Below are 13,202 nucleotides of genomic sequence, written 5' to 3'. Positions count from 1 at the left end.
GTGCTCAGACCTCAGGAAGAACCAAGCAGGAACTCCAGACTTGAAGACTTTGTGTCTCTTCTGTGGGTCTTTAGAAGGTTTTATTGACCTTTCTAATCACAACTCCCACCCACACCCCTCCACGTATCCACTGCTAGCTTCCAATCAACAAATGATATCTGATTGCATTTCTGAAGCTCCACCCAGTTAATCCTGATTGAGTTTTTGGCTCTCCCCAGATTAATGGATTGAATCAGATATCCATTCATATCAGATATCCATATTAAGTTCATGAATCAAGAAATTGACAGTGTTAGGGATAGGGTGGGAATCAAGAATGCATTCATTCAAGACCGTGCAAGGTGGCTCACTCCTGTAATCCCAGCACTTTGGGAGGACAGGTTGGGTGGGTCACCTGAGTTCAGACATTCAAGACGAGCCAGGCCAACAAGGTGAAACCCCATCTCTACAAAAATACAAAAATTAGCCAGGGACGATGGCGCATGCCTGTAATCCAGCTACTCAGGAGACTGAGGTGGGAGAATCGCTTGAACCCAAGAGGCAATGGTTGCAGTGAACCAAGATTGCACCATTGCACTCCACTCTGGGTAACAGAGGAAGACTTTGTCGGAAAAAAAAAATTCATTCATTCACGAACTTCACAAACACTGATGGAATTTCACTAATATGTGACCTGCATAGTCCTGAGTTTGAGGCAGGGAAGGGTCTAATCTTTCCCAGATATTAGACAGAAAACTAAAATCTGAAAGTAGTATTGTTGGGAGATCTTTGGCCACATCAAAATCACAAAAATGTTTTATAGTTAAAATAGCTTTATAAAAACAGAGGAGTCGTCCCTACAAAATCAGAATAAAAATCTCCATGTATTGAATGGTCTTGAGGGTTTTATATCACCTAAGGTAGCAATTTTTTCACTCCTGCTGGTGGAAGAGAGGTGCCACTGAGGGCTTGAGTGGTCTCAGGGCTTAGGTTAAGGCTACTCTGGAAGAAATTGCAACCATACTTATAAACTTTATAAATTTAATCAGTGAAGAAGGGAGGGGGAGAAACAAACATAAACCAAGCTTGCAGCGCATTCAGCATTCATCATGAGGTCAGCTTGCTCTCTGACCTGCTTCCTCATGGTTGCTGGCAGCCTACTGTCCCAAAATCATGTAGACCTTAGATTACAGTTCCCCTTAACTGCCCTGCAGACAACAATTTAGGCCTTGTAAAACATTAACTTTTTCATTTGACATATTCTTTCAGGTTCTGCATGTCAGTGAAGCTACTGATGGCGGGTGATCTGAAGGGCCCTGCAAGGCACCAACTCACCAAGGAATGCAGTTTTGACATCCTGATGACTTCATACCTCTTACTGCCACCAAACTGCACCAACTTTCCAGCCCCTTGCTATCCATGATCCTCTGAAAACTCTCAGTACTTCTTGGGGAGATGAATTTGAGGGTCTCCTCCCAGCTTTTCATTTTGCCACCCTGTGATCGTTAAACTCTCTGCTGCAAACCCTGCTGTCTAAGAATATTAGTATGCTACTGTGCTGCAGGCATAGGAACCTGATGGTCCTGTAAAAAAGTCATGTCAAAATTACAAAGGGAAGTGAAGGTGGAGGCTGGTCAGGGTTGAGCTGTGTGTTTTAATGGGATCCCGGGAGTGAACCAAGACTTGGTAAACATGTTGGGGGTTATTGAGGGCGTGGAGGAGGAATCTTTCCAACATTGCACTGAGGCCCCCTTGGTGTTGATACTTGTGACCAAGAATGAGTCTTCCAAAACAGTGTATGTAATTCTCCTGATTTTTCCTTTCAAAACCTTTGTCTTCCTTTACCTCCCTGAATAATCTCACATCTATTCCCATTGCTTTGCTCATTTCATAATAAAAATCCTTTTTTTTTAAAAGAATCTCTTTCTCTGTGAAGTAGACCATATATTTTATTGCCACACAACATGAGTAGCCTGGTATTATGGAGAGAAAGGGTCAAAAGGATCCCATTGCCCACCAGCTGGGGGTGATATAAAGGTCCTGGTTATTATTTGTCATATGTGCACCTGCATATTGCCAGTGAAAACTTACAGGTCACATTTTTCAGGAGTCCAAATTAACCACCTGTGGAAGGTCTTATGATTGGCTTACATTCTGTCCCTGAGTAAAGAATCTGATCTTGAGTTCATGAGTGCCTCAAACTCTACATGTATTGATGAAGCTTCACCCATTGACAGTGAGAAGGACACTGATTTGATTCTGATCATGAAGTTTCACTGGTTGTCTTGCAAGGAAAATGTTTAACTTGTTATGTTGTCAGCTAAAGTCAATGATTGTAACCTCTGTATTGTACCTTCCAATGGAAGAAACAAAAACAAAACAAAAACTCAACTCCATTTGAGCCTTGCCAGGTCAGTAAAACAGAAGAAAATTAAAAAAAAAACTGATAGGAGGAGTCTCATTCCCTTCTTTTAACTTTTCTCACAAAAGCATTCCAACTTGTAACAGACTTTGGAACACACCCACTTTGTTGGTCTGTGTCTTCCACATTGATTCTCACATTTAGCTTCCAATGAAGATTTATTTAATTATTTCTGCCTTAAGAGCCTTACCTTCCACTGACACCAGGTTGCATGGTGACAGTTTGAACTGGGGTGGGATGAAAAAATATTTTTATGAATTTTATTAAATAATCCTTGCATGTCATCTCCATTGAAGAATGAATAGGGTCTTCTCCAAATATGTGCTGAGTATGGATGCATCCAATAAATGAAACTATTGTTTATTTCATATAGTAGAGCTATAGATGCATTCTATTTGCCTCGAGTTTCCAATGAACAAATGTCTAGTTTCAGTAAGTTCTCTGATTATATGGCAGAGGGTAACATGGTCATGTTCTGATTCTGTGTCTATGTCAATACTTATAGCATTTCAGTCTTCATAATGTGTGTCAAATGGAAGACTTTGATTCTAGGGGGAGTCTGGGACACTACCTAGATTAGACCCGGTTACACTAATGTTTCCTATGCATGGAGATAAGTTACAAGCAATGAAATCAACAAGAGTCATAGGCCACTCATTTCCATCTATAGCTTCTGCTCAGTGCCAAGTCATTTAATTATAAATATTAACCAACCACGTGTGAGAGCAGATTCTACTATTAGTTGTGATCCTTCCCATTCATCTAAATGACTCCATAGCCAGTAATTGCTTTGGTTAGTGAGAGTGGCTAAATTTTGAATAGGAGAGCTTAGAAAGTGTTTGCTTTGACTGGTGAAAGTACGTAACAAAATAAAATGTAGGCTTGATCATTTTGTGTTAATACAAAACAAAACCAAGTCTCAGTCAATGGAAGGAGATCAAAGGGAGTTTTGTCCCATTTTCTTAAAAAAGCTGTCTACCATGTGATGATGTCTACTTGTAAGAAAGGCTTTGTTCCTTGGTTATCCTTAATTTTAAGTCACCTGGTATGGTCCCATCCAATGCTACTCACGGGCAGATTTCCCTTGGTGTCATTTTAAAAGATGCAGTCCCTCTCCCTCTCCCTCGCCCTCTCCCCAAGGTCTCCCTCTCTTTCCACGGTCTCCCTCTGATGCCGAGCTGAAGCTGGACTGTACTGCTGCCATCTCGGCTCACTGCAACCTCCCTGCCTGATTCTCCTGCCTCAGCCTGCCAAGTGCCTACTATTGCAGGCGCGTGCCGCCAAGCCTGACTGGTTTTTGTATTTTTTTGGTGGAGATGGGGTTTCTCTGTGTTGGCTGGGCTGGTCTCCAGCTCCTAACCGTGAGTGATCCAACAGTCTTGGCCTCCTGAGGTGCCAGGATTGCAGACGGAGTCTCGTTCACTCAGTGCTCAATGTTGCCCAGGCTGGAGTGCAGTGGCGTGATCTCCGCTAGCTACAACCTCCACCTCCCAGCCGCCTGCCTTGGCCTCCCAAAGTGCCGAGATTGTAGCCTCAGCCCGGCCGCCACCCCGTCTGGGAAGTGAGGAGCATCTCTTCCTGGCTGCCCATCATCTGGGATGTGAGGAGCCCCTCTGCCCAGCCGCCATCCCGTCTAGGAAGTGAGGAGTGTCTCTGTTCAGCCGCCCATCCTCTGAGATGTGGGGAGCGCCTCTGCCCCGCCGCGACCCCGTCTGGGAGGTGAGGAGCGTCTCTGCCCGGCCACCCCGTCTGGGAAGTGAGGAGCCCCTCCACCCGGCAGCCGCCCTGTCTGAGAAGTGAGGAGCGTCTCCGCCCAGCAGCCACCCCGTCTGGGAAGTGAGAAGCCCCTCCGCCCGGCAGCCTCCCCGTCTGGGAAGTGAGAAGCCCCTCCGCCCGGCAGCCACCCCGTCTGGGAAGTGAGAAGCCCCTCCGCCCGGCAGCCTCCCCGTCTGGGAAGTGAGGAGCGTCTCCGCCCGGCAGCCTCCCCGTCTGGGAAGTGAGGAGCGTCTCCGCCCGGCAGCCGCCCCGTCTGAGAAGTGAGAAGCCCCTCCGCCCGGCAGCTGCCCCGTCTGGGAAGTGAGAAGCCCCTCCGCTGGGCAGCCTCCCCGTCTGGAAAGTGAAGAGCGTCTCCGCCCGGCAGCCACCCCGTCCGGGAGGGAGGCGGGGGTTCAGCCCCCCCCCGGCCAGCCGCCCCGTCTGAGAGGGAGGTTGGGGGCACCTCTGCCCAGCCGCCCCTTCTGGGAAGTGAGGAGCCCCTCTGCCTGGCCACCACCCCGTCTGGGAGGTGTACCCAACAGCTCATTGAGAACGGGCCATGATGACGATGACGGTTTTGTGGAATAGAAAAGGGGGAAAGGTGGGGAAACGATAGAGAAATCAGATTGTTTCTGTGTCTGTGTAGAAAGAAGTAGACATGGGAGACTTCATTTTGTTGTGTACTGGGAGGGGTTCTTCTGCCTTGGGATGCTGTTGAACTGTGACCTTGCCCCCAGCCCTGTGCTCTCTGGGGCATGTGCGGTGTCCACTCAGGATTAAATGGATTAAGGTGCAAGATGTGCTTTGTTAAACAGATGCTTGAAGGCAGCATGCCTTAAGAGTCATCACCACTCCCTAATCTCAAGTACCCAGGGACACAAACACTGCGGAAGGCTGCAGGGTCCTCTGCCTAGGAAAACCAGAGACCTTTGTTCACTTGTTTATCTGCTGACCTTCCCTCCACTATTGTCCTATGACCCTGCCAAATCCCCCTCTGCGAGAAACACCCAAGAATGATCAATTAAAAAAAAATAATAAAAAAATAAAAGATGCAGTCTCCAAATGGTAGGGCATGAAGGTCCAGTGATCATCAAAACCCTCCTTCACCAACTGGAAATAGGATTTGAAAAGTCTTGTGGTACTGAGTCATATTGTTACTGAACGATGGGCTCACTCTCCTAAGTGCATAGAAAAGCAAAAAAGGCTGGGCATGGTGGCTGACACCTATATTTGCAGCACTTTAGGAGGCCAAGGCAGGCGGATCACAAGGTCAGGGGTTCGAGTCCAGCCTGGCCAATATGGTGAAACCCTGTCTCTATGACAAATACACAAATTAGTTGGGTGTGATGACCCATGCCTGTAATCCCAGCTACTTAGGAGGCTGAGGCAGAAGAATCGCTTGTTCCTGTGAGGCAGAGGTTGCAGTGAACCGAGATTGCACCTCTGCACTCCAGCCTGGGTGACAGAGCAAGACTCCATTTTGGGAAAAAAAAATTATTAAGACTTAACTGGGCTGGGCATAGTGGCTTATATCTGTAATCCCAGCACTTTAGGAGGCCAAGGTGGGCGGATCACAAGGTCAGGAGCTCCAGATCAGCCTGACCAATATGGTGAAACTCCCTCTCTATTAAAAATACAAAAATTAGCTGGGCATGGTGGTGCATGCCTGTAATCTCAGCTACTGGGGAGGCTGAGGCAGGAGAATCACTTGAACCCGGAAGGCCAATGTTGCAGTGAGCTGAGATCATGCCACTGCACTCCAGCCTGGGTAACAGAGGGAGACTCTGTCTCAAAGAAAAAAATAAAAATAAAAATAAAAAAGAGTTAACTGACAAGCAGATAGGAGACAAGTTCTAAACCTGTCTCCCCAATCTGGGGATGGTGCAGCAAGCTTGCATCATCTTTCCAACTGGTTTCAGATGATGCCAATTCAAACAGTCCGCCTGGCTGTGTTAATAGTTAAGAGGTTAAACCTTTTTCCCATCGGACATGCCTGAGCAATTTGGGCTTTGCGTCATCACCTGTAACAACTTAAGCAATGACTAATCTGTTGGAGTTGATCCTCTGGTTACATGATCAGAGCTAAAAAGTGCAGGGGATACATGAGGTTCTATTATCAAAGGCATAGGTTCTCCAGTAAATACTTAATTATCAGTGTTTCTGATTGCAGTTGGTGAAAATAAAATACCTTATGGGGGATCTGGCTGTGTTTTCCCATAGGGGGTGGTAAAAATTTCATTAAAGTAATCCAGTCTTGCTGGACATGATGGCTCATACCTGTAATCTCAGCACTTTGGGAGGCCGAGGCTGGTGGATCACTTGAGGCCAGGAGTTGAGCAGCCTGGGCAACATGGTGAAACCCCATTATTTACTAAAAATACAAAAATTAGCTGGGTGTGGTGGTATACCTCTAATCCCAGCTACTTGGGAGGCTAAGGCATGAGAATCACTAGAACCCGGGAGGCAGAGGTTGCAGTGAGCTGAGATAGCACCACTGAACTCCAGCCTGGGTAACAGAGACTCTGTCTCAAAAAAAAAAAAAAAAAAATTAACCCAGTCTCCTTTGTTAGTTTAGCTAATTTTAGTTTCAAGATACCATTTCTTCACTCGACCTTTGTAGGATACCAAGGATAATGAAGTTAATGGTAGTGCCATTGGATCTGAAAAATCTTATCTGTGTGATCACCCGCCCAGTAAACGGAGTTCTCCTACCACTGGAGATTTCTCCAGAGACGCCCCAGAAAGGAAACACATTTTATAATCATTTATTCACTATGGCTGTGGCATCAGCCTTTCTAAAAAGGTAAGCTACAACCCATCCTGAAAACAGACACATAATCACAAGAATTGTAGCCTTTTTACATGGCTCGCTGTCATCATTGGTCCATGACATTCCCCTTTCTTGCAGCTATATGTGTGTATGTCTATCTATTCCTATCTCTATCTATACTTAATTTTTATTACCATGATTCACTTCCACTCCCCTTTCCATAGATAGCCACTCTACTCTTTGACCTAGCCTTGAATTTGCATGTGACCTCTTAGAATATAAGTATATAGCAAGTATTTAGAATATATACTTAAGATGGCCGAATAAGAACAACTCCAGTCTATAGCTCCCAGCATAAGTGATGCAGAAGACGGGTGATTTCTACATTTCCAACTGAGATACCAGGTTCAACTCACTGGAGAGTGCCAGACAGTGGGTGCAGGACAGTGGGTGCAGTGCACCGTGCATGAGCTGAAGCAGGGCGAGGCATCGCCTCACCTGGGAAGCACAAGGGGTCAGGGAATTCCCTTTCCTAGTCAAAGAGAGGGGTGACAGATGGCACCTGGAAAATCAGGTCACTCCCACCCTAATACTGTGCTTTTCTAATGGGCGTAACAACTAGACACCAGGAGATTATATCCCACACCTGGCTTGGAGGGTCCTGTGCCCACGGAGCCTTGCTCATTGCTAGCACAGCAGCCTGAGATCAAACTGCAAGGCGGCAGCGAGGCTGGGGGAGGGGCCCTCACCATTGCCGAGGCTTGAGTAGGTAAACAAAGCAGCCCAGAAGCTGGAACTGGGTTGAGCCCACCACAGCTCAAGGAGGCCTGTTTGCCTCTGTAGACTCCACCTCTGGGGGCAGGGCACAGACAAACAAAAGAAAGTAATAACCTCTGCAGACTTAAATGTCCCTGTCTGACAGCTTTGAAGAGAGTAGTGGTTCTCCCAGCATGCAGCTTGAGATCTGAGAATGGGCAGACTCCCTCCTCAAGTGGGTCCCTGACCCCCGAGTAGCCTAACTGGGAGGCACCACCGAGTAGGGGCAGACTGACACCTCACACAGCTACCCAGCTGTACTCCTCTGAGACAAAACTTCCAGATGAACGATCAGACAGCAGCATTTGCGGTTCACCAATATCCACTGTTCTGCAGCCTCTGCTGCCGATACCTAGGCAAACAGGGTCTGGAGTGGACCTCCAGCAAACTCCAACAGACCTGCAGCTGAGAGTCCTGACTGTTAGAAGGAAAACTAACAGACAGAAACGACATCCACACCAAAAACCCATCTGTACATCACCATCATCAAAGACCGAAGGTAGATAAAACCACAAAGATGGGCAAAAAACAGAGCAGAAAAACTGGAAACTCTAAAAGTCAGAGTGCCTCTCCTCCTCCAAAGGAACGCAGCTCCTCACCAGCAATAGAACAAAGCTGGATGGAGAATGACTTTGATGATTTGAGAGAAGAAGGCTTCAGAAGATCGAACTACTCCGAGCTAAAGGAGGAAGTTCAAACCAATGGCAAAGAAGTTAGAAACTTTGGGAAAAAATTAGACAAATGGATAACTAGAATAACCAATGAAGAGAAGTTCTTAAAGTACCTGATGGAGCTGAAAACCATAGCATGAGAATTATATGACGAATGCACAAGCCTCATTAATCTATACAATCAACTGGAAGAAAGGGTATCAGCGATGGAAGATGAAATGAATGAAATGAAGTGTGAAGAGAAGTTTAAAGAAAAAAGAATAAAAAGAAAAAAACAAAGCCTCCAAGAAATATGGGACTATGTGGAAAGACCAAATCTATGTCTGACTGGTGTACCAGAAAGTGATGGGGAGACTGGAACCAAGCTGGAAAACACTCTGCAGGATATTATCCAGGAGAACTTCCCCAATCTAGCAAGGCAGGCCAACATTCAAATTCAGGAAATACAGAGAATGCCACAAAGATACTCCTCGAGAAGAGCAACTCCAAGACACATAATTGTCAGATTCACCAAAGTTGAAATGAAGGAAAAAATGTTAAGGGCAGCCAGAGAGAAAGGTCGGGTTACCCACAAAGGGAAGCCCATCAGACTATCAGCTGATCTCTTGGCAGAAACTCTACAAGCCAGAAGAGAGTGGGGGCCAATATTCAACATTGTTAAAGAAAAGAATTTTCAACCCCGAATTTCATATCCAGCCAAACTAAGCTTCATAAGTGAAGGAGAAATAAAATACTTTACAGACAAGCAAATGCTGAGAGATTTTTGTCACCACCAGGCCTGCCCTAAAAGAGCTCCTGAAGGAAGCACTAAACGTGGAAAGGAACAACCAGTACCAGCCACTGCAAAAACATGCCACATTGTAAAGACCATCAAGGCTAGGAAGAAACTGCATCAACCAACGAGCAAAATAACCAGCTAACATCATAATGACAGGAACAAATTCACACATAACAATACTAACTTTAAATATAAATGGGCTAAATGCTCCAATTAAAAGACGCAGACTGGCAAATTGGATAAAGAGTCAAGACTCATCAGTGTGCTGTATTCAGGAAACCCATCTCATGTGCAGAGACACACATAGGCTCAAAATAAAGGGATGGAGGAAGATCTACCAAGCAAATGGAAAACAAAAAAAGGCAGGGGTTGCAATCCTAGTCTCTGATAAAACAGACTTTAAACCAACAAAGATCAAAAGAGACAAAGAAGGCCATTACATAATGGTAAAGGGATCCATTCAACAAGAAGAGCTAACTATCCTAAATATATATGCACCCAATACAGGAGCACCCAGATTCATACTTTTTTGTTTTTTGTTTTTTTTTTGAGCAGTAGCAAGATTTATTGCAAAGAGCGAAAGAACAAAGCCTCCACACTGTGGAAGGGGACCCGAGAGGGTTGCCCCACCCAGACTCATAAAGCAGGTACTTAGTGACCTACAAAGAGACTTAGACTCCCACACAATAATAATGGGAGACTTTAACACCCCACTGTCAACATTAGACAGATCAATGAGACAGAAAGTTAACAAGGATATCCAGGAATTGAACTCAGTTCAGCACCAAGCAGACCTAATAGCCATCTACAGAACTCTCCACCCCAAATCAACAGAATGTACATTCTTTTCAGCACCACGCCACACCTATTCCAAAATTGACCACATAGTTGGGAGTAAAGCACTCCTCAGCAAATGTAAAGGAACAGAAATTATAACAAACTGTCTCTCAGAACACAGTGCAATCAAACTAGAACTCAGGATTAAGAAACTCACTCAAAACTGCTCAACTACATGGAAACTGAACAATCTGCTCCTGAGTGACTACTGGGTACATAACGAAGTGAAGGCAGAAATAAAGATGTTCTTTGAAACCAATGAGAACAAAGACACAACATACCAGAATCTCTGGAACACATTCAAAGCAGTGTGTAGAGGGAAATTTATAGCACTAAATGCCCACGAGAGAAAGCAGGAAAGATCTAAAATTGACAACCTAACATCACAATTAAAAGAACTAGAGAAGCAAGAGCAAACACATTCAAAAGCTAGCAGAAGGCAAGAAATAACTAAGATCAGAGCAGAACTGAAGGAAATAGAGACACAAAAAACCCTTCAAAAAATCAATGAATCCAGGAACTGGTTTTTTGAAAAGATCAACAAAATTAATAGACTGCTAGTAAGACTAATAAAGAAGAAAAGAGAGAGGAATCAAATAGATGCAATAAAAAATGACAAAGGGGATATCACCACTGATCCCACAGAAATACAAGCTACCATCCGAGAATACTATAAACACCTCTATGCAAATAAACAAGAAAATCTAGAAGAAATGGATCAACTCCTCGACATACACACCCTTCCAAGACTAAACCAGGAAGAAGTTGAATCTCTGAACAGACCAATAACAGGCTCTGAAATTGAGGCAATAATTAATAGCTTACCAACCAAAAAAAGTCCAGGACCAGATGGATTCACAGCCGAATTCTACCAGAGGTAGAAGGAGGAGCTGGTACCATTCCTTCTGAAAATATTCCACTTAATAGAAAAAGAGGGAATCCTCTGTAACTCATTTTATGAGGCCAGCATCATCCTGATACCAAAGCCTGGCAGAGACACAATAAAAAAAGAGAATTTCAGACCAATATCCTTGATGAACATTGATGCAAAAATCCTCAATAAAATACTGGCAAACTGAATCCAGTAGCACATCAAAAAGCTTATCCACCATGATCAAGTGGGCTTCATCCCTGGGATGCAAGGCTGGTTCAACATACGAAAATCAATAAACATAATCCAGCATATAAACAGAACCAAAGACAAAAACCACATGATTATCTCAATAGATGCAGAAAAGGCCTTTGACAAAATTCAACAGCCCTTCATGCTAAAAACTCTCAATCAATTAAGTATTGATGGGACGTATCTCAAAATAATAAGAGCTATCTATGACAAACCCACAGCCAATATCATACTGAATGGACAAAAACTGGAAGCATTCCCTTTGAAAACTGGCACAAGACAGGGATGCCCTCTCTCACCACTCCTATTTAACATAGTGTTGGAAGTTCTGGCCAGGGCAATCAGGCAGGAGAAGGAAATAAAGGGAATTCAATTAGGAAAAGAGGAAGTCAAATTGTCCCTGTTTGCAGATGACATGATTGTATATCTAGAAAACCCCATCGTCTCAGCCCAAAATCTCCTTAAGCTGATAAGCAACTTCAGCAAAGTCTCAGGATACAAAATCAATGTGCAAAAATCACAAGCATTCTTATACACCACTAACAGACAAACAGAGAGTCAAATCATGAGTGAACTCCCATTCACAATTGCTTCAAAGAGAATAGAATACCTAGGAATCCAACTTACAAGGGATGTGAAGGACCTCTTCAAGGAGAACTACAAACCACTGCTCAATGAAATAAAAGAGGATACAAACAAATGGAAGAATATTCCATGCTCATGGGTAGGAAGAACCAATATGGTGAAAATAGCCATGCTGCCCAAGGTAATTTATAGATTCAATGGCATCCCCATCAAGCTACCAATGACTTTCTTCACAGAATTGGAAAAAACTACTTTAAAGTTCATATAGAACCAAAAAAGAGCCCGCATTGCCAAGTCAATCCTAAGCCAAAAGAATAAAGCTGGAGGCATCATGCTACCTGACTTCAAACTATACTACAAGGCTACAGTAACAAAAACAGCATGGTACTGGTACCAAAACAGAGATATAGACCAACGGAACAGAACAGAGCCCTCAGAAATAATGCCACATATCTACAACTATCTGATCTTTGACAAACCTGACAAAAACAAGAAATGGGGAAACAATTCCCTATTTAATAAATGGTGCTGGGAAAACTGGCTAGCCATAAGTAGAAAGCTGAAACTGGATCCCTTCCTTACACCTTATAGAAAAATTAATTCAAGCTGGATTAAAGACTTACATGTTAGACCTCAAACCATAAAAACCCTAGAAGAAAACTCATAGGTGTTCTCACTCGTAGGTGAGAATTGAACAATAAGAACACATGGACACACGAAGGGGAACATCACACGCTGGGGACTGTTGTGGGGTGGGGGGAGGGGGGAGGGATAGCAATAGGAGATATACCTAATGCTAAATGATGAGTTAATGGGTGCAGCACACCAACATGGCACATGTATACATATGTAACAAACCTGCACGTTGTGTACATGTACCCTAAAACTTAAAGTATAATAATAATGAAAAAAGAATATATACTTGCATTTTGTGTTTGTATTTATTTTAATCCACGTATATGCTCTGGTGTATGGTGCTACAGAAGAGGGCCTGACAATTAATTGTCCAGTCCCAGACACTTTGGAGAGTGAATGGACGTGTTGTTATAATTAATTGCATTTTTTTTGGAGATGGAGTCTCACTCTGTTGCCAGGCTGGAGAGCAATGGTTCGATCCAAACCATATCACAGGGGGTAATGCTGTCAGACAACGTATTTCTATTTCACTAGTAAAATTTCTTTGGAATAACAGATTTGGCAGTGAATATAAACATAGCAAACATTAGACCTGATGCTCTGGACCCCAACTCTTGCACAAGCCTCTGACTGTGGAGTTTTATTTGAAAGGATGAAAATGAGCAGCAGATTGCAGGGACTGGGACAGTATCATGTCACCGCCAAAGATGTTGACAAACAGGCATTCCGTCATTCCAGTCCCACCACTTACAGGCTGTCTGGCCTTGAAAATTTCTCCCTCTCTCTTTGAATCTGTCTCTTTCTCCATCAAATGTGTAGAAGGATAATCT

The sequence above is a fragment of the Pan paniscus genome, chromosome 1 (genome assembly GCF_029289425.2).
Source record: "Pan paniscus chromosome 1, NHGRI_mPanPan1-v2.0_pri, whole genome shotgun sequence".
Classification (NCBI taxonomy): domain Eukaryota; kingdom Metazoa; phylum Chordata; class Mammalia; order Primates; family Hominidae; genus Pan; species Pan paniscus.
The sequence above is the reverse complement of the archived record's forward strand: the minus strand, read 5'-3'. Positions refer to the sequence as shown.